The sequence below is a fragment of the Heloderma suspectum genome, chromosome W (assembly GCF_057233095.1).
Source record: "Heloderma suspectum isolate Gila_16-S chromosome W, 16-S_ref, whole genome shotgun sequence".
Lineage (NCBI taxonomy): Eukaryota > Metazoa > Chordata > Lepidosauria > Squamata > Helodermatidae > Heloderma > Heloderma suspectum.
The window spans coordinates 11611-37745 of record NC_139475.1 but is presented as its reverse complement, the minus strand read 5'-3'; positions in this window follow the sequence as shown (position 1 = coordinate 37745).

Here is a 26135-nt window from a genome sequence, read left to right as displayed (position 1 = left end):
GGTTAGGGTTAGGGTTAGGGTTAGGGTTAGGGTTAGGGTTAGGGTTAGGGTTAGGGTTAGGGTTAGGGTTAGGGTTAGGGTTAGGGTTAGGGTTAGGGTTAGGGTTAGGGTTAGGGTTAGGGTTAGGGTTAGGGTTAGGGTTAGGGTTAGGGTTAGGGTTAGGGTTAGGGTTAGGGTTAGGGTTAGGGTTAGGGTTAGGGTTAGGGTTAGGGTTAGGGTTAGGGTTAGGGTTAGGGTTAGGGTTAGGGTTAGGGTTAGGGTTAGGGTTAGGGTTAGGGTTAGGGTTAGGGTTAGGGTTAGGGTTAGGGTTAGGGTTAGGGTTAGGGTTAGGGTTAGGGTTAGGGTTAGGGTTAGGGTTAGGGTTAGGGTTAGGGTTAGGGTTAGGGTTAGGGTTAGGGTTAGGGTTAGGGTTAGGGTTAGGGTTAGGGTTAGGGTTAGGGTTAGGGTTAGGGTTAGGGTTAGGGTTAGGGTTAGGGTTAGGGTTAGGGTTAGGGTTAGGGTTAGGGTTAGGGTTAGGGTTAGGGTTAGGGTTAGGGTTAGGGTTAGGGTTAGGGTTAGGGTTAGGGTTAGGGTTAGGGTTAGGGTTAGGGTTAGGGTTAGGGTTAGGGTTAGGGTTAGGGTTAGGGTTAGGGTTAGGGTTAGGGTTAGGGTTAGGGTTAGGGTTAGGGTTAGGGTTAGGGTTAGGGTTAGGGTTAGGGTTAGGGTTAGGGTTAGGGTTAGGGTTAGGGTTAGGGTTAGGGTTAGGGTTAGGGTTAGGGTTAGGGTTAGGGTTAGGGTTAGGGTTAGGGTTAGGGTTAGGGTTAGGGTTAGGGTTAGGGTTAGGGTTAGGGTTAGGGTTAGGGTTAGGGTTAGGGTTAGGGTTAGGGTTAGGGTTAGGGTTAGGGTTAGGGTTAGGGTTAGGGTTAGGGTTAGGGTTAGGGTTAGGGTTAGGGTTAGGGTTAGGGTTAGGGTTAGGGTTAGGGTTAGGGTTAGGGTTAGGGTTAGGGTTAGGGTTAGGGTTAGGGTTAGGGTTAGGGTTAGGGTTAGGGTTAGGGTTAGGGTTAGGGTTAGGGTTAGGGTTAGGGTTAGGGTTAGGGTTAGGGTTAGGGTTAGGGTTAGGGTTAGGGTTAGGGTTAGGGTTAGGGTTAGGGTTAGGGTTAGGGTTAGGGTTAGGGTTAGGGTTAGGGTTAGGGTTAGGGTTAGGGTTAGGGTTAGGGTTAGGGTTAGGGTTAGGGTTAGGGTTAGGGTTAGGGTTAGGGTTAGGGTTAGGGTTAGGGTTAGGGTTAGGGTTAGGGTTAGGGTTAGGGTTAGGGTTAGGGTTAGGGTTAGGGTTAGGGTTAGGGTTAGGGTTAGGGTTAGGGTTAGGGTTAGGGTTAGGGTTAGGGTTAGGGTTAGGGTTAGGGTTAGGGTTAGGGTTAGGGTTAGGGTTAGGGTTAGGGTTAGGGTTAGGGTTAGGGTTAGGGTTAGGGTTAGGGTTAGGGTTAGGGTTAGGGTTAGGGTTAGGGTTAGGGTTAGGGTTAGGGTTAGGGTTAGGGTTAGGGTTAGGGTTAGGGTTAGGGTTAGGGTTAGGGTTAGGGTTAGGGTTAGGGTTAGGGTTAGGGTTAGGGTTAGGGTTAGGGTTAGGGTTAGGGTTAGGGTTAGGGTTAGGGTTAGGGTTAGGGTTAGGGTTAGGGTTAGGGTTAGGGTTAGGGTTAGGGTTAGGGTTAGGGTTAGGGTTAGGGTTAGGGTTAGGGTTAGGGTTAGGGTTAGGGTTAGGGTTAGGGTTAGGGTTAGGGTTAGGGTTAGGGTTAGGGTTAGGGTTAGGGTTAGGGTTAGGGTTAGGGTTAGGGTTAGGGTTAGGGTTAGGGTTAGGGTTAGGGTTAGGGTTAGGGTTAGGGTTAGGGTTAGGGTTAGGGTTAGGGTTAGGGTTAGGGTTAGGGTTAGGGTTAGGGTTAGGGTTAGGGTTAGGGTTAGGGTTAGGGTTAGGGTTAGGGTTAGGGTTAGGGTTAGGGTTAGGGTTAGGGTTAGGGTTAGGGTTAGGGTTAGGGTTAGGGTTAGGGTTAGGGTTAGGGTTAGGGTTAGGGTTAGGGTTAGGGTTAGGGTTAGGGTTAGGGTTAGGGTTAGGGTTAGGGTTAGGGTTAGGGTTAGGGTTAGGGTTAGGGTTAGGGTTAGGGTTAGGGTTAGGGTTAGGGTTAGGGTTAGGGTTAGGGTTAGGGTTAGGGTTAGGGTTAGGGTTAGGGTTAGGGTTAGGGTTAGGGTTAGGGTTAGGGTTAGGGTTAGGGTTAGGGTTAGGGTTAGGGTTAGGGTTAGGGTTAGGGTTAGGGTTAGGGTTAGGGTTAGGGTTAGGGTTAGGGTTAGGGTTAGGGTTAGGGTTAGGGTTAGGGTTAGGGTTAGGGTTAGGGTTAGGGTTAGGGTTAGGGTTAGGGTTAGGGTTAGGGTTAGGGTTAGGGTTAGGGTTAGGGTTAGGGTTAGGGTTAGGGTTAGGGTTAGGGTTAGGGTTAGGGTTAGGGTTAGGGTTAGGGTTAGGGTTAGGGTTAGGGTTAGGGTTAGGGTTAGGGTTAGGGTTAGGGTTAGGGTTAGGGTTAGGGTTAGGGTTAGGGTTAGGGTTAGGGTTAGGGTTAGGGTTAGGGTTAGGGTTAGGGTTAGGGTTAGGGTTAGGGTTAGGGTTAGGGTTAGGGTTAGGGTTAGGGTTAGGGTTAGGGTTAGGGTTAGGGTTAGGGTTAGGGTTAGGGTTAGGGTTAGGGTTAGGGTTAGGGTTAGGGTTAGGGTTAGGGTTAGGGGTTAGGGTTAGGGTTAGGGTTAGGGTTAGGGTTAGGGTTAGGGTTAGGGTTAGGGTTAGGGTTAGGGTTAGGGTTAGGGTTAGGGTTAGGGTTAGGGTTAGGGTTAGGGTTAGGGTTAGGGTTAGGGTTAGGGTTAGGGTTAGGGTTAGGGTTAGGGTTAGGGTTAGGGTTAGGGTTAGGGTTAGGGTTAGGGTTAGGGTTAGGGTTAGGGTTAGGGTTAGGGTTAGGGTTAGGGTTAGGGTTAGGGTTAGGGTTAGGGTTAGGGTTAGGGTTAGGGTTAGGGTTAGGGTTAGGGTTAGGGTTAGGGTTAGGGTTAGGGTTAGGGTTAGGGTTAGGGTTAGGGTTAGGGTTAGGGTTAGGGTTAGGGTTAGGGTTAGGGTTAGGGTTAGGGTTAGGGTTAGGGTTAGGGTTAGGGTTAGGGTTAGGGTTAGGGTTAGGGTTAGGGTTAGGGTTAGGGTTAGGGTTAGGGTTAGGGTTAGGGTTAGGGTTAGGGTTAGGGTTAGGGTTAGGGTTAGGGTTAGGGTTAGGGTTAGGGTTAGGGTTAGGGTTAGGGTTAGGGTTAGGGTTAGGGTTAGGGTTAGGGTTAGGGTTAGGGTTAGGGTTAGGGTTAGGGTTAGGGTTAGGGTTAGGGTTAGGGTTAGGGTTAGGGTTAGGGTTAGGGTTAGGGTTAGGGTTAGGGTTAGGGTTAGGGTTAGGGTTAGGGTTAGGGTTAGGGTTAGGGTTAGGGTTAGGGTTAGGGTTAGGGTTAGGGTTAGGGTTAGGGTTAGGGTTAGGGTTAGGGTTAGGGTTAGGGTTAGGGTTAGGGTTAGGGTTAGGGTTAGGGTTAGGGTTAGGGTTAGGGTTAGGGTTAGGGTTAGGGTTAGGGTTAGGGTTAGGGTTAGGGTTAGGGTTAGGGTTAGGGTTAGGGTTAGGGTTAGGGTTAGGGTTAGGGTTAGGGTTAGGGTTAGGGTTAGGGTTAGGGTTAGGGTTAGGGTTAGGGTTAGGGTTAGGGTTAGGGTTAGGGTTAGGGTTAGGGTTAGGGTTAGGGTTAGGGTTAGGGTTAGGGTTAGGGTTAGGGTTAGGGTTAGGGTTAGGGTTAGGGTTAGGGTTAGGGTTAGGGTTAGGGTTAGGGTTAGGGTTAGGGTTAGGGTTAGGGTTAGGGTTAGGGTTAGGGTTAGGGTTAGGGTTAGGGTTAGGGTTAGGGTTAGGGTTAGGGTTAGGGTTAGGGTTAGGGTTAGGGTTAGGGTTAGGGTTAGGGTTAGGGTTAGGGTTAGGGTTAGGGTTAGGGTTAGGGTTAGGGTTAGGGTTAGGGTTAGGGTTAGGGTTAGGGTTAGGGTTAGGGTTAGGGTTAGGGTTAGGGTTAGGGTTAGGGTTAGGGTTAGGGTTAGGGTTAGGGTTAGGGTTAGGGTTAGGGTTAGGGTTAGGGTTAGGGTTAGGGTTAGGGTTAGGGTTAGGGTTAGGGTTAGGGTTAGGGTTAGGGTTAGGGTTAGGGTTAGGGTTAGGGTTAGGGTTAGGGTTAGGGTTAGGGTTAGGGTTAGGGTTAGGGTTAGGGTTAGGGTTAGGGTTAGGGTTAGGGTTAGGGTTAGGGTTAGGGTTAGGGTTAGGGTTAGGGTTAGGGTTAGGGTTAGGGTTAGGGTTAGGGTTAGGGTTAGGGTTAGGGTTAGGGTTAGGGTTAGGGTTAGGGTTAGGGTTAGGGTTAGGGTTAGGGTTAGGGTTAGGGTTAGGGTTAGGGTTAGGGTTAGGGTTAGGGTTAGGGTTAGGGTTAGGGTTAGGGTTAGGGTTAGGGTTAGGGTTAGGGTTAGGGTTAGGGTTAGGGTTAGGGTTAGGGTTAGGGTTAGGGTTAGGGTTAGGGTTAGGGTTAGGGTTAGGGTTAGGGTTAGGGTTAGGGTTAGGGTTAGGGTTAGGGTTAGGGTTAGGGTTAGGGTTAGGGTTAGGGTTAGGGTTAGGGTTAGGGTTAGGGTTAGGGTTAGGGTTAGGGTTAGGGTTAGGGTTAGGGTTAGGGTTAGGGTTAGGGTTAGGGTTAGGGTTAGGGTTAGGGTTAGGGTTAGGGTTAGGGTTAGGGTTAGGGTTAGGGTTAGGGTTAGGGTTAGGGTTAGGGTTAGGGTTAGGGTTAGGGTTAGGGTTAGGGTTAGGGTTAGGGTTAGGGTTAGGGTTAGGGTTAGGGTTAGGGTTAGGGTTAGGGTTAGGGTTAGGGTTAGGGTTAGGGTTAGGGTTAGGGTTAGGGTTAGGGTTAGGGTTAGGGTTAGGGTTAGGGTTAGGGTTAGGGTTAGGGTTAGGGTTAGGGTTAGGGTTAGGGTTAGGGTTAGGGTTAGGGTTAGGGTTAGGGTTAGGGTTAGGGTTAGGGTTAGGGTTAGGGTTAGGGTTAGGGTTAGGGTTAGGGTTAGGGTTAGGGTTAGGGTTAGGGTTAGGGTTAGGGTTAGGGTTAGGGTTAGGGTTAGGGTTAGGGTTAGGGTTAGGGTTAGGGTTAGGGTTAGGGTTAGGGTTAGGGTTAGGGTTAGGGTTAGGGTTAGGGTTAGGGTTAGGGTTAGGGTTAGGGTTAGGGTTAGGGTTAGGGTTAGGGTTAGGGTTAGGGTTAGGGTTAGGGTTAGGGTTAGGGTTAGGGTTAGGGTTAGGGTTAGGGTTAGGGTTAGGGTTAGGGTTAGGGTTAGGGTTAGGGTTAGGGTTAGGGTTAGGGTTAGGGTTAGGGTTAGGGTTAGGGTTAGGGTTAGGGTTAGGGTTAGGGTTAGGGTTAGGGTTAGGGTTAGGGTTAGGGTTAGGGTTAGGGTTAGGGTTAGGGTTAGGGTTAGGGTTAGGGTTAGGGTTAGGGTTAGGGTTAGGGTTAGGGTTAGGGTTAGGGTTAGGGTTAGGGTTAGGGTTAGGGTTAGGGTTAGGGTTAGGGTTAGGGTTAGGGTTCGGGTTCGGGTTCGGGTTCGGGTTCGGGTTCGGGTTCGGGTTCGGGTTCGGGTTCGGGTTCGGGTTAGGGTTCGGGTTAGGGTTCGGGTTAGGGTTCGGGTTAGGGTTAGGGTTAGGGTTAGGGTTAGGGTTAGGGTTAGGGTTAGGGTTAGGGTTAGGGTTAGGGTTAGGGTTAGGGTTAGGGTTAGGGTTAGGGTTAGGGTTAGGGTTAGGGTTAGGGTTAGGGTTAGGGTTAGGGTTAGGGTTAGGGTTAGGGTTAGGGTTAGGGTTAGGGTTAGGGTTAGGGTTAGGGTTAGGGTTAGGGTTAGGGTTAGGGTTAGGGTTAGGGTTAGGGTTAGGGTTAGGGTTAGGGTTAGGGTTAGGGTTAGGGTTAGGGTTAGGGTTAGGGTTAGGGTTAGGGTTAGGGTTAGGGTTAGGGTTAGGGTTAGGGTTAGGGTTAGGGTTAGGGTTAGGGTTAGGGTTAGGGTTAGGGTTAGGGTTAGGGTTAGGGTTAGGGTTAGGGTTAGGGTTAGGGTTAGGGTTAGGGTTAGGGTTAGGGTTAGGGTTAGGGTTAGGGTTAGGGTTAGGGTTAGGGTTAGGGTTAGGGTTAGGGTTAGGGTTAGGGTTAGGGTTAGGGTTAGGGTTAGGGTTAGGGTTAGGGTTAGGGTTAGGGTTAGGGTTAGGGTTAGGGTTAGGGTTAGGGTTAGGGTTAGGGTTAGGGTTAGGGTTAGGGTTAGGGTTAGGGTTAGGGTTAGGGTTAGGGTTAGGGTTAGGGTTAGGGTTAGGGTTAGGGTTAGGGTTAGGGTTAGGGTTAGGGTTAGGGTTAGGGTTAGGGTTAGGGTTAGGGTTAGGGTTAGGGTTAGGGTTAGGGTTAGGGTTAGGGTTAGGGTTAGGGTTAGGGTTAGGGTTAGGGTTAGGGTTAGGGTTAGGGTTAGGGTTAGGGTTAGGGTTAGGGTTAGGGTTAGGGTTAGGGTTAGGGTTAGGGTTAGGGTTAGGGTTAGGGTTAGGGTTAGGGTTAGGGTTAGGGTTAGGGTTAGGGTTAGGGTTAGGGTTAGGGTTAGGGTTAGGGTTAGGGTTAGGGTTAGGGTTAGGGTTAGGGTTAGGGTTAGGGTTAGGGTTAGGGTTAGGGTTAGGGTTAGGGTTAGGGTTAGGGTTAGGGTTAGGGTTAGGGTTAGGGTTAGGGTTAGGGTTAGGGTTAGGGTTAGGGTTAGGGTTAGGGTTAGGGTTAGGGTTAGGGTTAGGGTTAGGGTTAGGGTTAGGGTTAGGGTTAGGGTTAGGGTTAGGGTTAGGGTTAGGGTTAGGGTTAGGGTTAGGGTTAGGGTTAGGGTTAGGGTTAGGGTTAGGGTTAGGGTTAGGGTTAGGGTTAGGGTTAGGGTTAGGGTTAGGGTTAGGGTTAGGGTTAGGGTTAGGGTTAGGGTTAGGGTTAGGGTTAGGGTTAGGGTTAGGGTTAGGGTTAGGGTTAGGGTTAGGGTTAGGGTTAGGGTTAGGGTTAGGGTTAGGGTTAGGGTTAGGGTTAGGGTTAGGGTTAGGGTTAGGGTTAGGGTTAGGGTTAGGGTTAGGGTTAGGGTTAGGGTTAGGGTTAGGGTTAGGGTTAGGGTTAGGGTTAGGGTTAGGGTTAGGGTTAGGGTTAGGGTTAGGGTTAGGGTTAGGGTTAGGGTTAGGGTTAGGGTTAGGGTTAGGGTTAGGGTTAGGGTTAGGGTTAGGGTTAGGGTTAGGGTTAGGGTTAGGGTTAGGGTTAGGGTTAGGGTTAGGGTTAGGGTTAGGGTTAGGGTTAGGGTTAGGGTTAGGGTTAGGGTTAGGGTTAGGGTTAGGGTTAGGGTTAGGGTTAGGGTTAGGGTTAGGGTTAGGGTTAGGGTTAGGGTTAGGGTTAGGGTTAGGGTTAGGGTTAGGGTTAGGGTTAGGGTTAGGGTTAGGGTTAGGGTTAGGGTTAGGGTTAGGGTTAGGGTTAGGGTTAGGGTTAGGGTTAGGGTTAGGGTTAGGGTTAGGGTTAGGGTTAGGGTTAGGGTTAGGGTTAGGGTTAGGGTTAGGGTTAGGGTTAGGGTTAGGGTTAGGGTTAGGGTTAGGGTTAGGGTTAGGGTTAGGGTTAGGGTTAGGGTTAGGGTTAGGGTTAGGGTTAGGGTTAGGGTTAGGGTTAGGGTTAGGGTTAGGGTTAGGGTTAGGGTTAGGGTTAGGGTTAGGGTTAGGGTTAGGGTTAGGGTTAGGGTTAGGGTTAGGGTTAGGGTTAGGGTTAGGGTTAGGGTTAGGGTTAGGGTTAGGGTTAGGGTTAGGGTTAGGGTTAGGGTTAGGGTTAGGGTTAGGGTTAGGGTTAGGGTTAGGGTTAGGGTTAGGGTTAGGGTTAGGGTTAGGGTTAGGGTTAGGGTTAGGGTTAGGGTTAGGGTTAGGGTTAGGGTTAGGGTTAGGGTTAGGGTTAGGGTTAGGGTTAGGGTTAGGGTTAGGGTTAGGGTTAGGGTTAGGGTTAGGGTTAGGGTTAGGGTTAGGGTTAGGGTTAGGGTTAGGGTTAGGGTTAGGGTTAGGGTTAGGGTTAGGGTTAGGGTTAGGGTTAGGGTTAGGGTTAGGGTTAGGGTTAGGGTTAGGGTTAGGGTTAGGGTTAGGGTTAGGGTTAGGGTTAGGGTTAGGGTTAGGGTTAGGGTTAGGGTTAGGGTTAGGGTTAGGGTTAGGGTTAGGGTTAGGGTTAGGGTTAGGGTTAGGGTTAGGGTTAGGGTTAGGGTTAGGGTTAGGGTTAGGGTTAGGGTTAGGGTTAGGGTTAGGGTTAGGGTTAGGGTTAGGGTTAGGGTTAGGGTTAGGGTTAGGGTTAGGGTTAGGGTTAGGGTTAGGGTTAGGGTTAGGGTTAGGGTTAGGGTTAGGGTTAGGGTTAGGGTTAGGGTTAGGGTTAGGGTTAGGGTTAGGGTTAGGGTTAGGGTTAGGGTTAGGGTTAGGGTTAGGGTTAGGGTTAGGGTTAGGGTTAGGGTTAGGGTTAGGGTTAGGGTTAGGGTTAGGGTTAGGGTTAGGGTTAGGGTTAGGGTTAGGGTTAGGGTTAGGGTTAGGGTTAGGGTTAGGGTTAGGGTTAGGGTTAGGGTTAGGGTTAGGGTTAGGGTTAGGGTTAGGGTTAGGGTTAGGGTTAGGGTTAGGGTTAGGGTTAGGGTTAGGGTTAGGGTTAGGGTTAGGGTTAGGGTTAGGGTTAGGGTTAGGGTTAGGGTTAGGGTTAGGGTTAGGGTTAGGGTTAGGGTTAGGGTTAGGGTTAGGGTTAGGGTTAGGGTTAGGGTTAGGGTTAGGGTTAGGGTTAGGGTTAGGGTTAGGGTTAGGGTTAGGGTTAGGGTTAGGGTTAGGGTTAGGGTTAGGGTTAGGGTTAGGGTTAGGGTTAGGGTTAGGGTTAGGGTTAGGGTTAGGGTTAGGGTTAGGGTTAGGGTTAGGGTTAGGGTTAGGGTTAGGGTTAGGGTTAGGGTTAGGGTTAGGGTTAGGGTTAGGGTTAGGGTTAGGGTTAGGGTTAGGGTTAGGGTTAGGGTTAGGGTTAGGGTTAGGGTTAGGGTTAGGGTTAGGGTTAGGGTTAGGGTTAGGGTTAGGGTTAGGGTTAGGGTTAGGGTTAGGGTTAGGGTTAGGGTTAGGGTTAGGGTTAGGGTTAGGGTTAGGGTTAGGGTTAGGGTTAGGGTTAGGGTTAGGGTTAGGGTTAGGGTTAGGGTTAGGGTTAGGGTTAGGGTTAGGGTTAGGGTTAGGGTTAGGGTTAGGGTTAGGGTTAGGGTTAGGGTTAGGGTTAGGGTTAGGGTTAGGGTTAGGGTTAGGGTTAGGGTTAGGGTTAGGGTTAGGGTTAGGGTTAGGGTTAGGGTTAGGGTTAGGGTTAGGGTTAGGGTTAGGGTTAGGGTTAGGGTTAGGGTTAGGGTTAGGGTTAGGGTTAGGGTTAGGGTTAGGGTTAGGGTTAGGGTTAGGGTTAGGGTTAGGGTTAGGGTTAGGGTTAGGGTTAGGGTTAGGGTTAGGGTTAGGGTTAGGGTTAGGGTTAGGGTTAGGGTTAGGGTTAGGGTTAGGGTTAGGGTTAGGGTTAGGGTTAGGGTTAGGGTTAGGGTTAGGGTTAGGGTTAGGGTTAGGGTTAGGGTTAGGGTTAGGGTTAGGGTTAGGGTTAGGGTTAGGGTTAGGGTTAGGGTTAGGGTTAGGGTTAGGGTTAGGGTTAGGGTTAGGGTTAGGGTTAGGGTTAGGGTTAGGGTTAGGGTTAGGGTTAGGGTTAGGGTTAGGGTTAGGGTTAGGGTTAGGGTTAGGGTTAGGGTTAGGGTTAGGGTTAGGGTTAGGGTTAGGGTTAGGGTTAGGGTTAGGGTTAGGGTTAGGGTTAGGGTTAGGGTTAGGGTTAGGGTTAGGGTTAGGGTTAGGGTTAGGGTTAGGGTTAGGGTTAGGGTTAGGGTTAGGGTTAGGGTTAGGGTTAGGGTTAGGGTTAGGGTTAGGGTTAGGGTTAGGGTTAGGGTTAGGGTTAGGGTTAGGGTTAGGGTTAGGGTTAGGGTTAGGGTTAGGGTTAGGGTTAGGGTTAGGGTTAGGGTTAGGGTTAGGGTTAGGGTTAGGGTTAGGGTTAGGGTTAGGGTTAGGGTTAGGGTTAGGGTTAGGGTTAGGGTTAGGGTTAGGGTTAGGGTTAGGGTTAGGGTTAGGGTTAGGGTTAGGGTTAGGGTTAGGGTTAGGGTTAGGGTTAGGGTTAGGGTTAGGGTTAGGGTTAGGGTTAGGGTTAGGGTTAGGGTTAGGGTTAGGGTTAGGGTTAGGGTTAGGGTTAGGGTTAGGGTTAGGGTTAGGGTTAGGGTTAGGGTTAGGGTTAGGGTTAGGGTTAGGGTTAGGGTTAGGGTTAGGGTTAGGGTTAGGGTTAGGGTTAGGGTTAGGGTTAGGGTTAGGGTTAGGGTTAGGGTTAGGGTTAGGGTTAGGGTTAGGGTTAGGGTTAGGGTTAGGGTTAGGGTTAGGGTTAGGGTTAGGGTTAGGGTTAGGGTTAGGGTTAGGGTTAGGGTTAGGGTTAGGGTTAGGGTTAGGGTTAGGGTTAGGGTTAGGGTTAGGGTTAGGGTTAGGGTTAGGGTTAGGGTTAGGGTTAGGGTTAGGGTTAGGGTTAGGGTTAGGGTTAGGGTTAGGGTTAGGGTTAGGGTTAGGGTTAGGGTTAGGGTTAGGGTTAGGGTTAGGGTTAGGGTTAGGGTTAGGGTTAGGGTTAGGGTTAGGGTTAGGGTTAGGGTTAGGGTTAGGGTTAGGGTTAGGGTTAGGGTTAGGGTTAGGGTTAGGGTTAGGGTTAGGGTTAGGGTTAGGGTTAGGGTTAGGGTTAGGGTTAGGGTTAGGGTTAGGGTTAGGGTTAGGGTTAGGGTTAGGGTTAGGGTTAGGGTTAGGGTTAGGGTTAGGGTTAGGGTTAGGGTTAGGGTTAGGGTTAGGGTTAGGGTTAGGGTTAGGGTTAGGGTTAGGGTTAGGGTTAGGGTTAGGGTTAGGGTTAGGGTTAGGGTTAGGGTTAGGGTTAGGGTTAGGGTTAGGGTTAGGGTTAGGGTTAGGGTTAGGGTTAGGGTTAGGGTTAGGGTTAGGGTTAGGGTTAGGGTTAGGGTTAGGGTTAGGGTTAGGGTTAGGGTTAGGGTTAGGGTTAGGGTTAGGGTTAGGGTTAGGGTTAGGGTTAGGGTTAGGGTTAGGGTTAGGGTTAGGGTTAGGGTTAGGGTTAGGGTTAGGGTTAGGGTTAGGGTTAGGGTTAGGGTTAGGGTTAGGGTTAGGGTTAGGGTTAGGGTTAGGGTTAGGGTTAGGGTTAGGGTTAGGGTTAGGGTTAGGGTTAGGGTTAGGGTTAGGGTTAGGGTTAGGGTTAGGGTTAGGGTTAGGGTTAGGGTTAGGGTTAGGGTTAGGGTTAGGGTTAGGGTTAGGGTTAGGGTTAGGGTTAGGGTTAGGGTTAGGGTTAGGGTTAGGGTTAGGGTTAGGGTTAGGGTTAGGGTTAGGGTTAGGGTTAGGGTTAGGGTTAGGGTTAGGGTTAGGGTTAGGGTTAGGGTTAGGGTTAGGGTTAGGGTTAGGGTTAGGGTTAGGGTTAGGGTTAGGGTTAGGGTTAGGGTTAGGGTTAGGGTTAGGGTTAGGGTTAGGGTTAGGGTTAGGGTTAGGGTTAGGGTTAGGGTTAGGGTTAGGGTTAGGGTTAGGGTTAGGGTTAGGGTTAGGGTTAGGGTTAGGGTTAGGGTTAGGGTTAGGGTTAGGGTTAGGGTTAGGGTTAGGGTTAGGGTTAGGGTTAGGGTTAGGGTTAGGGTTAGGGTTAGGGTTAGGGTTAGGGTTAGGGTTAGGGTTAGGGTTAGGGTTAGGGTTAGGGTTAGGGTTAGGGTTAGGGTTAGGGTTAGGGTTAGGGTTAGGGTTAGGGTTAGGGTTAGGGTTAGGGTTAGGGTTAGGGTTAGGGTTAGGGTTAGGGTTAGGGTTAGGGTTAGGGTTAGGGTTAGGGTTAGGGTTAGGGTTAGGGTTAGGGTTAGGGTTAGGGTTAGGGTTAGGGTTAGGGTTAGGGTTAGGGTTAGGGTTAGGGTTAGGGTTAGGGTTAGGGTTAGGGTTAGGGTTAGGGTTAGGGTTAGGGTTAGGGTTAGGGTTAGGGTTAGGGTTAGGGTTAGGGTTAGGGTTAGGGTTAGGGTTAGGGTTAGGGTTAGGGTTAGGGTTAGGGTTAGGGTTAGGGTTAGGGTTAGGGTTAGGGTTAGGGTTAGGGTTAGGGTTAGGGTTAGGGTTAGGGTTAGGGTTAGGGTTAGGGTTAGGGTTAGGGTTAGGGTTAGGGTTAGGGTTAGGGTTAGGGTTAGGGTTAGGGTTAGGGTTAGGGTTAGGGTTAGGGTTAGGGTTAGGGTTAGGGTTAGGGTTAGGGTTAGGGTTAGGGTTAGGGTTAGGGTTAGGGTTAGGGTTAGGGTTAGGGTTAGGGTTAGGGTTAGGGTTAGGGTTAGGGTTAGGGTTAGGGTTAGGGTTAGGGTTAGGGTTAGGGTTAGGGTTAGGGTTAGGGTTAGGGTTAGGGTTAGGGTTAGGGTTAGGGTTAGGGTTAGGGTTAGGGTTAGGGTTAGGGTTAGGGTTAGGGTTAGGGTTAGGGTTAGGGTTAGGGTTAGGGTTAGGGTTAGGGTTAGGGTTAGGGTTAGGGTTAGGGTTAGGGTTAGGGTTAGGGTTAGGGTTAGGGTTAGGGTTAGGGTTAGGGTTAGGGTTAGGGTTAGGGTTAGGGTTAGGGTTAGGGTTAGGGTTAGGGTTAGGGTTAGGGTTAGGGTTAGGGTTAGGGTTAGGGTTAGGGTTAGGGTTAGGGTTAGGGTTAGGGTTAGGGTTAGGGTTAGGGTTAGGGTTAGGGTTAGGGTTAGGGTTAGGGTTAGGGTTAGGGTTAGGGTTAGGGTTAGGGTTAGGGTTAGGGTTAGGGTTAGGGTTAGGGTTAGGGTTAGGGTTAGGGTTAGGGTTAGGGTTAGGGTTAGGGTTAGGGTTAGGGTTAGGGTTAGGGTTAGGGTTAGGGTTAGGGTTAGGGTTAGGGTTAGGGTTAGGGTTAGGGTTAGGGTTAGGGTTAGGGTTAGGGTTAGGGTTAGGGTTAGGGTTAGGGTTAGGGTTAGGGTTAGGGTTAGGGTTAGGGTTAGGGTTAGGGTTAGGGTTAGGGTTAGGGTTAGGGTTAGGGTTAGGGTTAGGGTTAGGGTTAGGGTTAGGGTTAGGGTTAGGGTTAGGGTTAGGGTTAGGGTTAGGGTTAGGGTTAGGGTTAGGGTTAGGGTTAGGGTTAGGGTTAGGGTTAGGGTTAGGGTTAGGGTTAGGGTTAGGGTTAGGGTTAGGGTTAGGGTTAGGGTTAGGGTTAGGGTTAGGGTTAGGGTTAGGGTTAGGGTTAGGGTTAGGGTTAGGGTTAGGGTTAGGGTTAGGGTTAGGGTTAGGGTTAGGGTTAGGGTTAGGGTTAGGGTTAGGGTTAGGGTTAGGGTTAGGGTTAGGGTTAGGGTTAGGGTTAGGGTTAGGGTTAGGGTTAGGGTTAGGGTTAGGGTTAGGGTTAGGGTTAGGGTTAGGGTTAGGGTTAGGGTTAGGGTTAGGGTTAGGGTTAGGGTTAGGGTTAGGGTTAGGGTTAGGGTTAGGGTTAGGGTTAGGGTTAGGGTTAGGGTTAGGGTTAGGGTTAGGGTTAGGGTTAGGGTTAGGGTTAGGGTTAGGGTTAGGGTTAGGGTTAGGGTTAGGGTTAGGGTTAGGGTTAGGGTTAGGGTTAGGGTTAGGGTTAGGGTTAGGGTTAGGGTTAGGGTTAGGGTTAGGGTTAGGGTTAGGGTTAGGGTTAGGGTTAGGGTTAGGGTTAGGGTTAGGGTTAGGGTTAGGGTTAGGGTTAGGGTTAGGGTTAGGGTTAGGGTTAGGGTTAGGGTTAGGGTTAGGGTTAGGGTTAGGGTTAGGGTTAGGGTTAGGGTTAGGGTTAGGGTTAGGGTTAGGGTTAGGGTTAGGGTTAGGGTTAGGGTTAGGGTTAGGGTTAGGGTTAGGGTTAGGGTTAGGGTTAGGGTTAGGGTTAGGGTTAGGGTTAGGGTTAGGGTTAGGGTTAGGGTTAGGGTTAGGGTTAGGGTTAGGGTTAGGGTTAGGGTTAGGGTTAGGGTTAGGGTTAGGGTTAGGGTTAGGGTTAGGGTTAGGGTTAGGGTTAGGGTTAGGGTTAGGGTTAGGGTTAGGGTTAGGGTTAGGGTTAGGGTTAGGGTTAGGGTTAGGGTTAGGGTTAGGGTTAGGGTTAGGGTTAGGGTTAGGGTTAGGGTTAGGGTTAGGGTTAGGGTTAGGGTTAGGGTTAGGGTTAGGGTTAGGGTTAGGGTTAGGGTTAGGGTTAGGGTTAGGGTTAGGGTTAGGGTTAGGGTTAGGGTTAGGGTTAGGGTTAGGGTTAGGGTTAGGGTTAGGGTTAGGGTTAGGGTTAGGGTTAGGGTTAGGGTTAGGGTTAGGGTTAGGGTTAGGGTTAGGGTTAGGGTTAGGGTTAGGGTTAGGGTTAGGGTTAGGGTTAGGGTTAGGGTTAGGGTTAGGGTTAGGGTTAGGGTTAGGGTTAGGGTTAGGGTTAGGGTTAGGGTTAGGGTTAGGGTTAGGGTTAGGGTTAGGGTTAGGGTTAGGGTTAGGGTTAGGGTTAGGGTTAGGGTTAGGGTTAGGGTTAGGGTTAGGGTTAGGGTTAGGGTTAGGGTTAGGGTTAGGGTTAGGGTTAGGGTTAGGGTTAGGGTTAGGGTTAGGGTTAGGGTTAGGGTTAGGGTTAGGGTTAGGGTTAGGGTTAGGGTTAGGGTTAGGGTTAGGGTTAGGGTTAGGGTTAGGGTTAGGGTTAGGGTTAGGGTTAGGGTTAGGGTTAGGGTTAGGGTTAGGGTTAGGGTTAGGGTTAGGGTTAGGGTTAGGGTTAGGGTTAGGGTTAGGGTTAGGGTTAGGGTTAGGGTTAGGGTTAGGGTTAGGGTTAGGGTTAGGGTTAGGGTTAGGGTTAGGGTTAGGGTTAGGGTTAGGGTTAGGGTTAGGGTTAGGGTTAGGGTTAGGGTTAGGGTTAGGGTTAGGGTTAGGGTTAGGGTTAGGGTTAGGGTTAGGGTTAGGGTTAGGGTTAGGGTTAGGGTTAGGGTTAGGGTTAGGGTTAGGGTTAGGGTTAGGGTTAGGGTTAGGGTTAGGGTTAGGGTTAGGGTTAGGGTTAGGGTTAGGGTTAGGGTTAGGGTTAGGGTTAGGGTTAGGGTTAGGGTTAGGGTTAGGGTTAGGGTTAGGGTTAGGGTTAGGGTTAGGGTTAGGGTTAGGGTTAGGGTTAGGGTTAGGGTTAGGGTTAGGGTTAGGGTTAGGGTTAGGGTTAGGGTTAGGGTTAGGGTTAGGGTTAGGGTTAGGGTTAGGGTTAGGGTTAGGGTTAGGGTTAGGGTTAGGGTTAGGGTTAGGGTTAGGGTTAGGGTTAGGGTTAGGGTTAGGGTTAGGGTTAGGGTTAGGGTTAGGGTTAGGGTTAGGGTTAGGGTTAGGGTTAGGGTTAGGGTTAGGGTTAGGGTTAGGGTTAGGGTTAGGGTTAGGGTTAGGGTTAGGGTTAGGGTTAGGGTTAGGGTTAGGGTTAGGGTTAGGGTTAGGGTTAGGGTTAGGGTTAGGGTTAGGGTTAGGGTTAGGGTTAGGGTTAGGGTTAGGGTTAGGGTTAGGGTTAGGGTTAGGGTTAGGGTTAGGGTTAGGGTTAGGGTTAGGGTTAGGGTTAGGGTTAGGGTTAGGGTTAGGGTTAGGGTTAGGGTTAGGGTTAGGGTTAGGGTTAGGGTTAGGGTTAGGGTTAGGGTTAGGGTTAGGGTTAGGGTTAGGGTTAGGGTTAGGGTTAGGGTTAGGGTTAGGGTTAGGGTTAGGGTTAGGGTTAGGGTTAGGGTTAGGGTTAGGGTTAGGGTTAGGGTTAGGGTTAGGGTTAGGGTTAGGGTTAGGGTTAGGGTTAGGGTTAGGGTTAGGGTTAGGGTTAGGGTTAGGGTTAGGGTTAGGGTTAGGGTTAGGGTTAGGGTTAGGGTTAGGGTTAGGGTTAGGGTTAGGGTTAGGGTTAGGGTTAGGGTTAGGGTTAGGGTTAGGGTTAGGGTTAGGGTTAGGGTTAGGGTTAGGGTTAGGGTTAGGGTTAGGGTTAGGGTTAGGGTTAGGGTTAGGGTTAGGGTTAGGGTTAGGGTTAGGGTTAGGGTTAGGGTTAGGGTTAGGGTTAGGGTTAGGGTTAGGGTTAGGGTTAGGGTTAGGGTTAGGGTTAGGGTTAGGGTTAGGGTTAGGGTTAGGGTTAGGGTTAGGGTTAGGGTTAGGGTTAGGGTTAGGGTTAGGGTTAGGGTTAGGGTTAGGGTTAGGGTTAGGGTTAGGGTTAGGGTTAGGGTTAGGGTTAGGGTTAGGGTTAGGGTTAGGGTTAGGGTTAGGGTTAGGGTTAGGGTTAGGGTTAGGGTTAGGGTTAGGGTTAGGGTTAGGGTTAGGGTTAGGGTTAGGGTTAGGGTTAGGGTTAGGGTTAGGGTTAGGGTTAGGGTTAGGGTTAGGGTTAGGGTTAGGGTTAGGGTTAGGGTTAGGGTTAGGGTTAGGGTTAGGGTTAGGGTTAGGGTTAGGGTTAGGGTTAGGGTTAGGGTTAGGGTTAGGGTTAGGGTTAGGGTTAGGGTTAGGGTTAGGGTTAGGGTTAGGGTTAGGGTTAGGGTTAGGGTTAGGGTTAGGGTTAGGGTTAGGGTTAGGGTTAGGGTTAGGGTTAGGGTTAGGGTTAGGGTTAGGGTTAGGGTTAGGGTTAGGGTTAGGGTTAGGGTTAGGGTTAGGGTTAGGGTTAGGGTTAGGGTTAGGGTTAGGGTTAGGGTTAGGGTTAGGGTTAGGGTTAGGGTTAGGGTTAGGGTTAGGGTTAGGGTTAGGGTTAGGGTTAGGGTTAGGGTTAGGGTTAGGGTTAGGGTTAGGGTTAGGGTTAGGGTTAGGGTTAGGGTTAGGGTTAGGGTTAGGGTTAGGGTTAGGGTTAGGGTTAGGGTTAGGGTTAGGGTTAGGGTTAGGGTTAGGGTTAGGGTTAGGGTTAGGGTTAGGGTTAGGGTTAGGGTTAGGGTTAGGGTTAGGGTTAGGGTTAGGGTTAGGGTTAGGGTTAGGGTTAGGGTTAGGGTTAGGGTTAGGGTTAGGGTTAGGGTTAGGGTTAGGGTTAGGGTTAGGGTTAGGGTTAGGGTTAGGGTTAGGGTTAGGGTTAGGGTTAGGGTTAGGGTTAGGGTTAGGGTTAGGGTTAGGGTTAGGGTTAGGGTTAGGGTTAGGGTTAGGGTTAGGGTTAGGGTTAGGGTTAGGGTTAGGGTTAGGGTTAGGGTTAGGGTTAGGGTTAGGGTTAGGGTTAGGGTTAGGGTTAGGGTTAGGGTTAGGGTTAGGGTTAGGGTTAGGGTTAGGGTTAGGGTTAGGGTTAGGGTTAGGGTTAGGGTTAGGGTTAGGGTTAGGGTTAGGGTTAGGGTTAGGGTTAGGGTTAGGGTTAGGGTTAGGGTTAGGGTTAGGGTTAGGGTTAGGGTTAGGGTTAGGGTTAGGGTTAGGGTTAGGGTTAGGGTTAGGGTTAGGGTTAGGGTTAGGGTTAGGGTTAGGGTTAGGGTTAGGGTTAGGGTTAGGGTTAGGGTTAGGGTTAGGGTTAGGGTTAGGGTTAGGGTTAGGGTTAGGGTTAGGGTTAGGGTTAGGGTTAGGGTTAGGGTTAGGGTTAGGGTTAGGGTTAGGGTTAGGGTTAGGGTTAGGGTTAGGGTTAGGGTTAGGGTTAGGGTTAGGGTTAGGGTTAGGGTTAGGGTTAGGGTTAGGGTTAGGGTTAGGGTTAGGGTTAGGGTTAGGGTTAGGGTTAGGGTTAGGGTTAGGGTTAGGGTTAGGGTTAGGGTTAGGGTTAGGGTTAGGGTTAGGGTTAGGGTTAGGGTTAGGGTTAGGGTTAGGGTTAGGGTTAGGGTTAGGGTTAGGGTTAGGGTTAGGGTTAGGGTTAGGGTTAGGGTTAGGGTTAGGGTTAGGGTTAGGGTTAGGGTTAGGGTTAGGGTTAGGGTTAGGGTTAGGGTTAGGGTTAGGGTTAGGGTTAGGGTTAGGGTTAGGGTTAGGGTTAGGGTTAGGGTTAGGGTTAGGGTTAGGGTTAGGGTTAGGGTTAGGGTTAGGGTTAGGGTTAGGGTTAGGGTTAGGGTTAGGGTTAGGGTTAGGGTTAGGGTTAGGGTTAGGGTTAGGGTTAGGGTTAGGGTTAGGGTTAGGGTTAGGGTTAGGGTTAGGGTTAGGGTTAGGGTTAGGGTTAGGGTTAGGGTTAGGGTTAGGGTTAGGGTTAGGGTTAGGGTTAGGGTTAGGGTTAGGGTTAGGGTTAGGGTTAGGGTTAGGGTTAGGGTTAGGGTTAGGGTTAGGGTTAGGGTTAGGGTTAGGGTTAGGGTTAGGGTTAGGGTTAGGGTTAGGGTTAGGGTTAGGGTTAGGGTTAGGGTTAGGGTTAGGGTTAGGGTTAGGGTTAGGGTTAGGGTTAGGGTTAGGGTTAGGGTTAGGGTTAGGGTTAGGGTTAGGGTTAGGGTTAGGGTTAGGGTTAGGGTTAGGGTTAGGGTTAGGGTTAGGGTTAGGGTTAGGGTTAGGGTTAGGGTTAGGGTTAGGGTTAGGGTTAGGGTTAGGGTTAGGGTTAGGGTTAGGGTTAGGGTTAGGGTTAGGGTTAGGGTTAGGGTTAGGGTTAGGGTTAGGGTTAGGGTTAGGGTTAGGGTTAGGGTTAGGGTTAGGGTTAGGGTTAGGGTTAGGGTTAGGGTTAGGGTTAGGGTTAGGGTTAGGGTTAGGGTTAGGGTTAGGGTTAGGGTTAGGGTTAGGGTTAGGGTTAGGGTTAGGGTTAGGGTTAGGGTTAGGGTTAGGGTTAGGGTTAGGGTTAGGGTTAGGGTTAGGGTTAGGGTTAGGGTTAGGGTTAGGGTTAGGGTTAGGGTTAGGGTTAGGGTTAGGGTTAGGGTTAGGGTTAGGGTTAGGGTTAGGGTTAGGGTTAGGGTTAGGGTTAGGGTTAGGGTTAGGGTTAGGGTTAGGGTTAGGGTTAGGGTTAGGGTTAGGGTTAGGGTTAGGGTTAGGGTTAGGGTTAGGGTTAGGGTTAGGGTTAGGGTTAGGGTTAGGGTTAGGGTTAGGGTTAGGGTTAGGGTTAGGGTTAGGGTTAGGGTTAGGGTTAGGGTTAGGGTTAGGGTTAGGGTTAGGGTTAGGGTTAGGGTTAGGGTTAGGGTTAGGGTTAGGGTTAGGGTTAGGGTTAGGGTTAGGGTTAGGGTTAGGGTTAGGGTTAGGGTTAGGGTTAGGGTTAGGGTTAGGGTTAGGGTTAGGGTTAGGGTTAGGGTTAGGGTTAGGGTTAGGGTTAGGGTTAGGGTTAGGGTTAGGGTTAGGGTTAGGGTTAGGGTTAGGGTTAGGGTTAGGGTTAGGGTTAGGGTTAGGGTTAGGGTTAGGGTTAGGGTTAGGGTTAGGGTTAGGGTTAGGGTTAGGGTTAGGGTTAGGGTTAGGGTTAGGGTTAGGGTTAGGGTTAGGGTTAGGGTTAGGGTTAGGGTTAGGGTTAGGGTTAGGGTTAGGGTTAGGGTTAGGGTTAGGGTTAGGGTTAGGGTTAGGGTTAGGGTTAGGGTTAGGGTTAGGGTTAGGGTTAGGGTTAGGGTTAGGGTTAGGGTTAGGGTTAGGGTTAGGGTTAGGGTTAGGGTTAGGGTTAGGGTTAGGGTTAGGGTTAGGGTTAGGGTTAGGGTTAGGGTTAGGGTTAGGGTTAGGGTTAGGGTTAGGGTTAGGGTTAGGGTTAGGGTTAGGGTTAGGGTTAGGGTTAGGGTTAGGGTTAGGGTTAGGGTTAGGGTTAGGGTTAGGGTTAGGGTTAGGGTTAGGGTTAGGGTTAGGGTTAGGGTTAGGGTTAGGGTTAGGGTTAGGGTTAGGGTTAGGGTTAGGGTTAGGGTTAGGGTTAGGGTTAGGGTTAGGGTTAGGGTTAGGGTTAGGGTTAGGGTTAGGGTTAGGGTTAGGGTTAGGGTTAGGGTTAGGGTTAGGGTTAGGGTTAGGGTTAGGGTTAGGGTTAGGGTTAGGGTTAGGGTTAGGGTTAGGGTTAGGGTTAGGGTTAGGGTTAGGGTTAGGGTTAGGGTTAGGGTTAGGGTTAGGGTTAGGGTTAGGGTTAGGGTTAGGGTTAGGGTTAGGGTTAGGGTTAGGGTTAGGGTTAGGGTTAGGGTTAGGGTTAGGGTTAGGGTTAGGGTTAGGGTTAGGGTTAGGGTTAGGGTTAGGGTTAGGGTTAGGGTTAGGGTTAGGGTTAGGGTTAGGGTTAGGGTTAGGGTTAGGGTTAGGGTTAGGGTTAGGGTTAGGGTTAGGGTTAGGGTTAGGGTTAGGGTTAGGGTTAGGGTTAGGGTTAGGGTTAGGGTTAGGGTTAGGGTTAGGGTTAGGGTTAGGGTTAGGGTTAGGGTTAGGGTTAGGGTTAGGGTTAGGGTTAGGGTTAGGGTTAGGGTTAGGGTTAGGGTTAGGGTTAGGGTTAGGGTTAGGGTTAGGGTTAGGGTTAGGGTTAGGGTTAGGGTTAGGGTTAGGGTTAGGGTTAGGGTTAGGGTTAGGGTTAGGGTTAGGGTTAGGGTTAGGGTTAGGGTTAGGGTTAGGGTTAGGGTTAGGGTTAGGGTTAGGGTTAGGGTTAGGGTTAGGGTTAGGGTTAGGGTTAGGGTTAGGGTTAGGGTTAGGGTTAGGGTTAGGGTTAGGGTTAGGGTTAGGGTTAGGGTTAGGGTTAGGGTTAGGGTTAGGGTTAGGGTTAGGGTTAGGGTTAGGGTTAGGGTTAGGGTTAGGGTTAGGGTTAGGGTTAGGGTTAGGGTTAGGGTTAGGGTTAGGGTTAGGGTTAGGGTTAGGGTTAGGGTTAGGGTTAGGGTTAGGGTTAGGGTTAGGGTTAGGGTTAGGGTTAGGGTTAGGGTTAGGGTTAGGGTTAGGGTTAGGGTTAGGGTTAGGGTTAGGGTTAGGGTTAGGGTTAGGGTTAGGGTTAGGGTTAGGGTTAGGGTTAGGGTTAGGGTTAGGGTTAGGGTTAGGGTTAGGGTTAGGGTTAGGGTTAGGGTTAGGGTTAGGGTTAGGGTTAGGGTTAGGGTTAGGGTTAGGGTTAGGGTTAGGGTTAGGGTTAGGGTTAGGGTTAGGGTTAGGGTTAGGGTTAGGGTTAGGGTTAGGGTTAGGGTTAGGGTTAGGGTTAGGGTTAGGGTTAGGGTTAGGGTTAGGGTTAGGGTTAGGGTTAGGGTTAGGGTTAGGGTTAGGGTTAGGGTTAGGGTTAGGGTTAGGGTTAGGGTTAGGGTTAGGGTTAGGGTTAGGGTTAGGGTTAGGGTTAGGGTTAGGGTTAGGGTTAGGGTTAGGGTTAGGGTTAGGGTTAGGGTTAGGGTTAGGGTTAGGGTTAGGGTTAGGGTTAGGGTTAGGGTTAGGGTTAGGGTTAGGGTTAGGGTTAGGGTTAGGGTTAGGGTTAGGGTTAGGGTTAGGGTTAGGGTTAGGGTTAGGGTTAGGGTTAGGGTTAGGGTTAGGGTTAGGGTTAGGGTTAGGGTTAGGGTTAGGGTTAGGGTTAGGGTTAGGGTTAGGGTTAGGGTTAGGGTTAGGGTTAGGGTTAGGGTTAGGGTTAGGGTTAGGGTTAGGGTTAGGGTTAGGGTTAGGGTTAGGGTTAGGGTTAGGGTTAGGGTTAGGGTTAGGGTTAGGGTTAGGGTTAGGGTTAGGGTTAGGGTTAGGGTTAGGGTTAGGGTTAGGGTTAGGGTTAGGGTTAGGGTTAGGGTTAGGGTTAGGGTTAGGGTTAGGGTTAGGGTTAGGGTTAGGGTTAGGGTTAGGGTTAGGGTTAGGGTTAGGGTTAGGGTTAGGGTTAGGGTTAGGGTTAGGGTTAGGGTTAGGGTTAGGGTTAGGGTTAGGGTTAGGGTTAGGGTTAGGGTTAGGGTTAGGGTTAGGGTTAGGGTTAGGGTTAGGGTTAGGGTTAGGGTTAGGGTTAGGGTTAGGGTTAGGGTTAGGGTTAGGGTTAGGGTTAGGGTTAGGGTTAGGGTTAGGGTTAGGGTTAGGGTTAGGGTTAGGGTTAGGGTTAGGGTTAGGGTTAGGGTTAGGGTTAGGGTTAGGGTTAGGGTTAGGGTTAGGGTTAGGGTTAGGGTTAGGGTTAGGGTTAGGGTTAGGGTTAGGGTTAGGGTTAGGGTTAGGGTTAGGGTTAGGGTTAGGGTTAGGGTTAGGGTTAGGGTTAGGGTTAGGGTTAGGGTTAGGGTTAGGGTTAGGGTTAGGGTTAGGGTTAGGGTTAGGGTTAGGGTTAGGGTTAGGGTTAGGGTTAGGGTTAGGGTTAGGGTTAGGGTTAGGGTTAGGGTTAGGGTTAGGGTTAGGGTTAGGGTTAGGGTTAGGGTTAGGGTTAGGGTTAGGGTTAGGGTTAGGGTTAGGGTTAGGGTTAGGGTTAGGGTTAGGGTTAGGGTTAGGGTTAGGGTTAGGGTTAGGGTTAGGGTTAGGGTTAGGGTTAGGGTTAGGGTTAGGGTTAGGGTTAGGGTTAGGGTTAGGGTTAGGGTTAGGGTTAGGGTTAGGGTTAGGGTTAGGGTTAGGGTTAGGGTTAGGGTTAGGGTTAGGGTTAGGGTTAGGGTTAGGGTTAGGGTTAGGGTTAGGGTTAGGGTTAGGGTTAGGGTTAGGGTTAGGGTTAGGGTTAGGGTTAGGGTTAGGGTTAGGGTTAGGGTTAGGGTTAGGGTTAGGGTTAGGGTTAGGGTTAGGGTTAGGGTTAGGGTTAGGGTTAGGGTTAGGGTTAGGGTTAGGGTTAGGGTTAGGGTTAGGGTTAGGGTTAGGGTTAGGGTTAGGGTTAGGGTTAGGGTTAGGGTTAGGGTTAGGGTTAGGGTTAGGGTTAGGGTTAGGGTTAGGGTTAGGGTTAGGGTTAGGGTTAGGGTTAGGGTTAGGGTTAGGGTTAGGGTTAGGGTTAGGGTTAGGGTTAGGGTTAGGGTTAGGGTTAGGGTTAGGGTTAGGGTTAGGGTTAGGGTTAGGGTTAGGGTTAGGGTTAGGGTTAGGGTTAGGGTTAGGGTTAGGGTTAGGGTTAGGGTTAGGGTTAGGGTTAGGGTTAGGGTTAGGGTTAGGGTTAGGGTTAGGGTTAGGGTTAGGGTTAGGGTTAGGGTTAGGGTTAGGGTTAGGGTTAGGGTTAGGGTTAGGGTTAGGGTTAGGGTTAGGGTTAGGGTTAGGGTTAGGGTTAGGGTTAGGGTTAGGGTTAGGGTTAGGGTTAGGGTTAGGGTTAGGGTTAGGGTTAGGGTTAGGGTTAGGGTTAGGGTTAGGGTTAGGGTTAGGGTTAGGGTTAGGGTTAGGGTTAGGGTTAGGGTTAGGGTTAGGGTTAGGGTTAGGGTTAGGGTTAGGGTTAGGGTTAGGGTTAGGGTTAGGGTTAGGGTTAGGGTTAGGGTTAGGGTTAGGGTTAGGGTTAGGGTTAGGGTTAGGGTTAGGGTTAGGGTTAGGGTTAGGGTTAGGGTTAGGGTTAGGGTTAGGGTTAGGGTTAGGGTTAGGGTTAGGGTTAGGGTTAGGGTTAGGGTTAGGGTTAGGGTTAGGGTTAGGGTTAGGGTTAGGGTTAGGGTTAGGGTTAGGGTTAGGGTTAGGGTTAGGGTTAGGGTTAGGGTTAGGGTTAGGGTTAGGGTTAGGGTTAGGGTTAGGGTTAGGGTTAGGGTTAGGGTTAGGGTTAGGGTTAGGGTTAGGGTTAGGGTTAGGGTTAGGGTTAGGGTTAGGGTTAGGGTTAGGGTTAGGGTTAGGGTTAGGGTTAGGGTTAGGGTTAGGGTTAGGGTTAGGGTTAGGGTTAGGGTTAGGGTTAGGGTTAGGGTTAGGGTTAGGGTTAGGGTTAGGGTTAGGGTTAGGGTTAGGGTTAGGGTTAGGGTTAGGGTTAGGGTTAGGGTTAGGGTTAGGGTTAGGGTTAGGGTTAGGGTTAGGGTTAGGGTTAGGGTTAGGGTTAGGGTTAGGGTTAGGGTTAGGGTTAGGGTTAGGGTTAGGGTTAGGGTTAGGGTTAGGGTTAGGGTTAGGGTTAGGGTTAGGGTTAGGGTTAGGGTTAGGGTTAGGGTTAGGGTTAGGGTTAGGGTTAGGGTTAGGGTTAGGGTTAGGGTTAGGGTTAGGGTTAGGGTTAGGGTTAGGGTTAGGGTTAGGGTTAGGGTTAGGGTTAGGGTTAGGGTTAGGGTTAGGGTTAGGGTTAGGGTTAGGGTTAGGGTTAGGGTTAGGGTTAGGGTTAGGGTTAGGGTTAGGGTTAGGGTTAGGGTTAGGGTTAGGGTTAGGGTTAGGGTTAGGGTTAGGGTTAGGGTTAGGGTTAGGGTTAGGGTTAGGGTTAGGGTTAGGGTTAGGGTTAGGGTTAGGGTTAGGGTTAGGGTTAGGGTTAGGGTTAGGGTTAGGGTTAGGGTTAGGGTTAGGGTTAGGGTTAGGGTTAGGGTTAGGGTTAGGGTTAGGGTTAGGGTTAGGGTTAGGGTTAGGGTTAGGGTTAGGGTTAGGGTTAGGGTTAGGGTTAGGGTTAGGGTTAGGGTTAGGGTTAGGGTTAGGGTTAGGGTTAGGGTTAGGGTTAGGGTTAGGGTTAGGGTTAGGGTTAGGGTTAGGGTTAGGGTTAGGGTTAGGGTTAGGGTTAGGGTTAGGGTTAGGGTTAGGGTTAGGGTTAGGGTTAGGGTTAGGGTTAGGGTTAGGGTTAGGGTTAGGGTTAGGGTTAGGGTTAGGGTTAGGGTTAGGGTTAGGGTTAGGGTTAGGGTTAGGGTTAGGGTTAGGGTTAGGGTTAGGGTTAGGGTTAGGGTTAGGGTTAGGGTTAGGGTTAGGGTTAGGGTTAGGGTTAGGGTTAGGGTTAGGGTTAGGGTTAGGGTTAGGGTTAGGGTTAGGGTTAGGGTTAGGGTTAGGGTTAGGGTTAGGGTTAGGGTTAGGGTTAGGGTTAGGGTTAGGGTTAGGGTTAGGGTTAGGGTTAGGGTTAGGGTTAGGGTTAGGGTTAGGGTTAGGGTTAGGGTTAGGGTTAGGGTTAGGGTTAGGGTTAGGGTTAGGGTTAGGGTTAGGGTTAGGGTTAGGGTTAGGGTTAGGGTTAGGGTTAGGGTTAGGGTTAGGGTTAGGGTTAGGGTTAGGGTTAGGGTTAGGGTTAGGGTTAGGGTTAGGGTTAGGGTTAGGGTTAGGGTTAGGGTTAGGGTTAGGGTTAGGGTTAGGGTTAGGGTTAGGGTTAGGGTTAGGGTTAGGGTTAGGGTTAGGGTTAGGGTTAGGGTTAGGGTTAGGGTTAGGGTTAGGGTTAGGGTTAGGGTTAGGGTTAGGGTTAGGGTTAGGGTTAGGGTTAGGGTTAGGGTTAGGGTTAGGGTTAGGGTTAGGGTTAGGGTTAGGGTTAGGGTTAGGGTTAGGGTTAGGGTTAGGGTTAGGGTTAGGGTTAGGGTTAGGGTTAGGGTTAGGGTTAGGGTTAGGGTTAGGGTTAGGGTTAGGGTTAGGGTTAGGGTTAGGGTTAGGGTTAGGGTTAGGGTTAGGGTTAGGGTTAGGGTTAGGGTTAGGGTTAGGGTTAGGGTTAGGGTTAGGGTTAGGGTTAGGGTTAGGGTTAGGGTTAGGGTTAGGGTTAGGGTTAGGGTTAGGGTTAGGGTTAGGGTTAGGGTTAGGGTTAGGGTTAGGGTTAGGGTTAGGGTTAGGGTTAGGGTTAGGGTTAGGGTTAGGGTTAGGGTTAGGGTTAGGGTTAGGGTTAGGGTTAGGGTTAGGGTTAGGGTTAGGGTTAGGGTTAGGGTTAGGGTTAGGGTTAGGGTTAGGGTTAGGGTTAGGGTTAGGGTTAGGGTTAGGGTTAGGGTTAGGGTTAGGGTTAGGGTTAGGGTTAGGGTTAGGGTTAGGGTTAGGGTTAGGGTTAGGGTTAGGGTTAGGGTTAGGGTTAGGGTTAGGGTTAGGGTTAGGGTTAGGGTTAGGGTTAGGGTTAGGGTTAGGGTTAGGGTTAGGGTTAGGGTTAGGGTTAGGGTTAGGGTTAGGGTTAGGGTTAGGGTTAGGGTTAGGGTTAGGGTTAGGGTTAGGGTTAGGGTTAGGGTTAGGGTTAGGGTTAGGGTTAGGGTTAGGGTTAGGGTTAGGGTTAGGGTTAGGGTTAGGGTTAGGGTTAGGGTTAGGGTTAGGGTTAGGGTTAGGGTTAGGGTTAGGGTTAGGGTTAGGGTTAGGGTTAGGGTTAGGGTTAGGGTTAGGGTTAGGGTTAGGGTTAGGGTTAGGGTTAGGGTTAGGGTTAGGGTTAGGGTTAGGGTTAGGGTTAGGGTTAGGGTTAGGGTTAGGGTTAGGGTTAGGGTTAGGGTTAGGGTTAGGGTTAGGGTTAGGGTTAGGGTTAGGGTTAGGGTTAGGGTTAGGGTTAGGGTTAGGGTTAGGGTTAGGGTTAGGGTTAGGGTTAGGGTTAGGGTT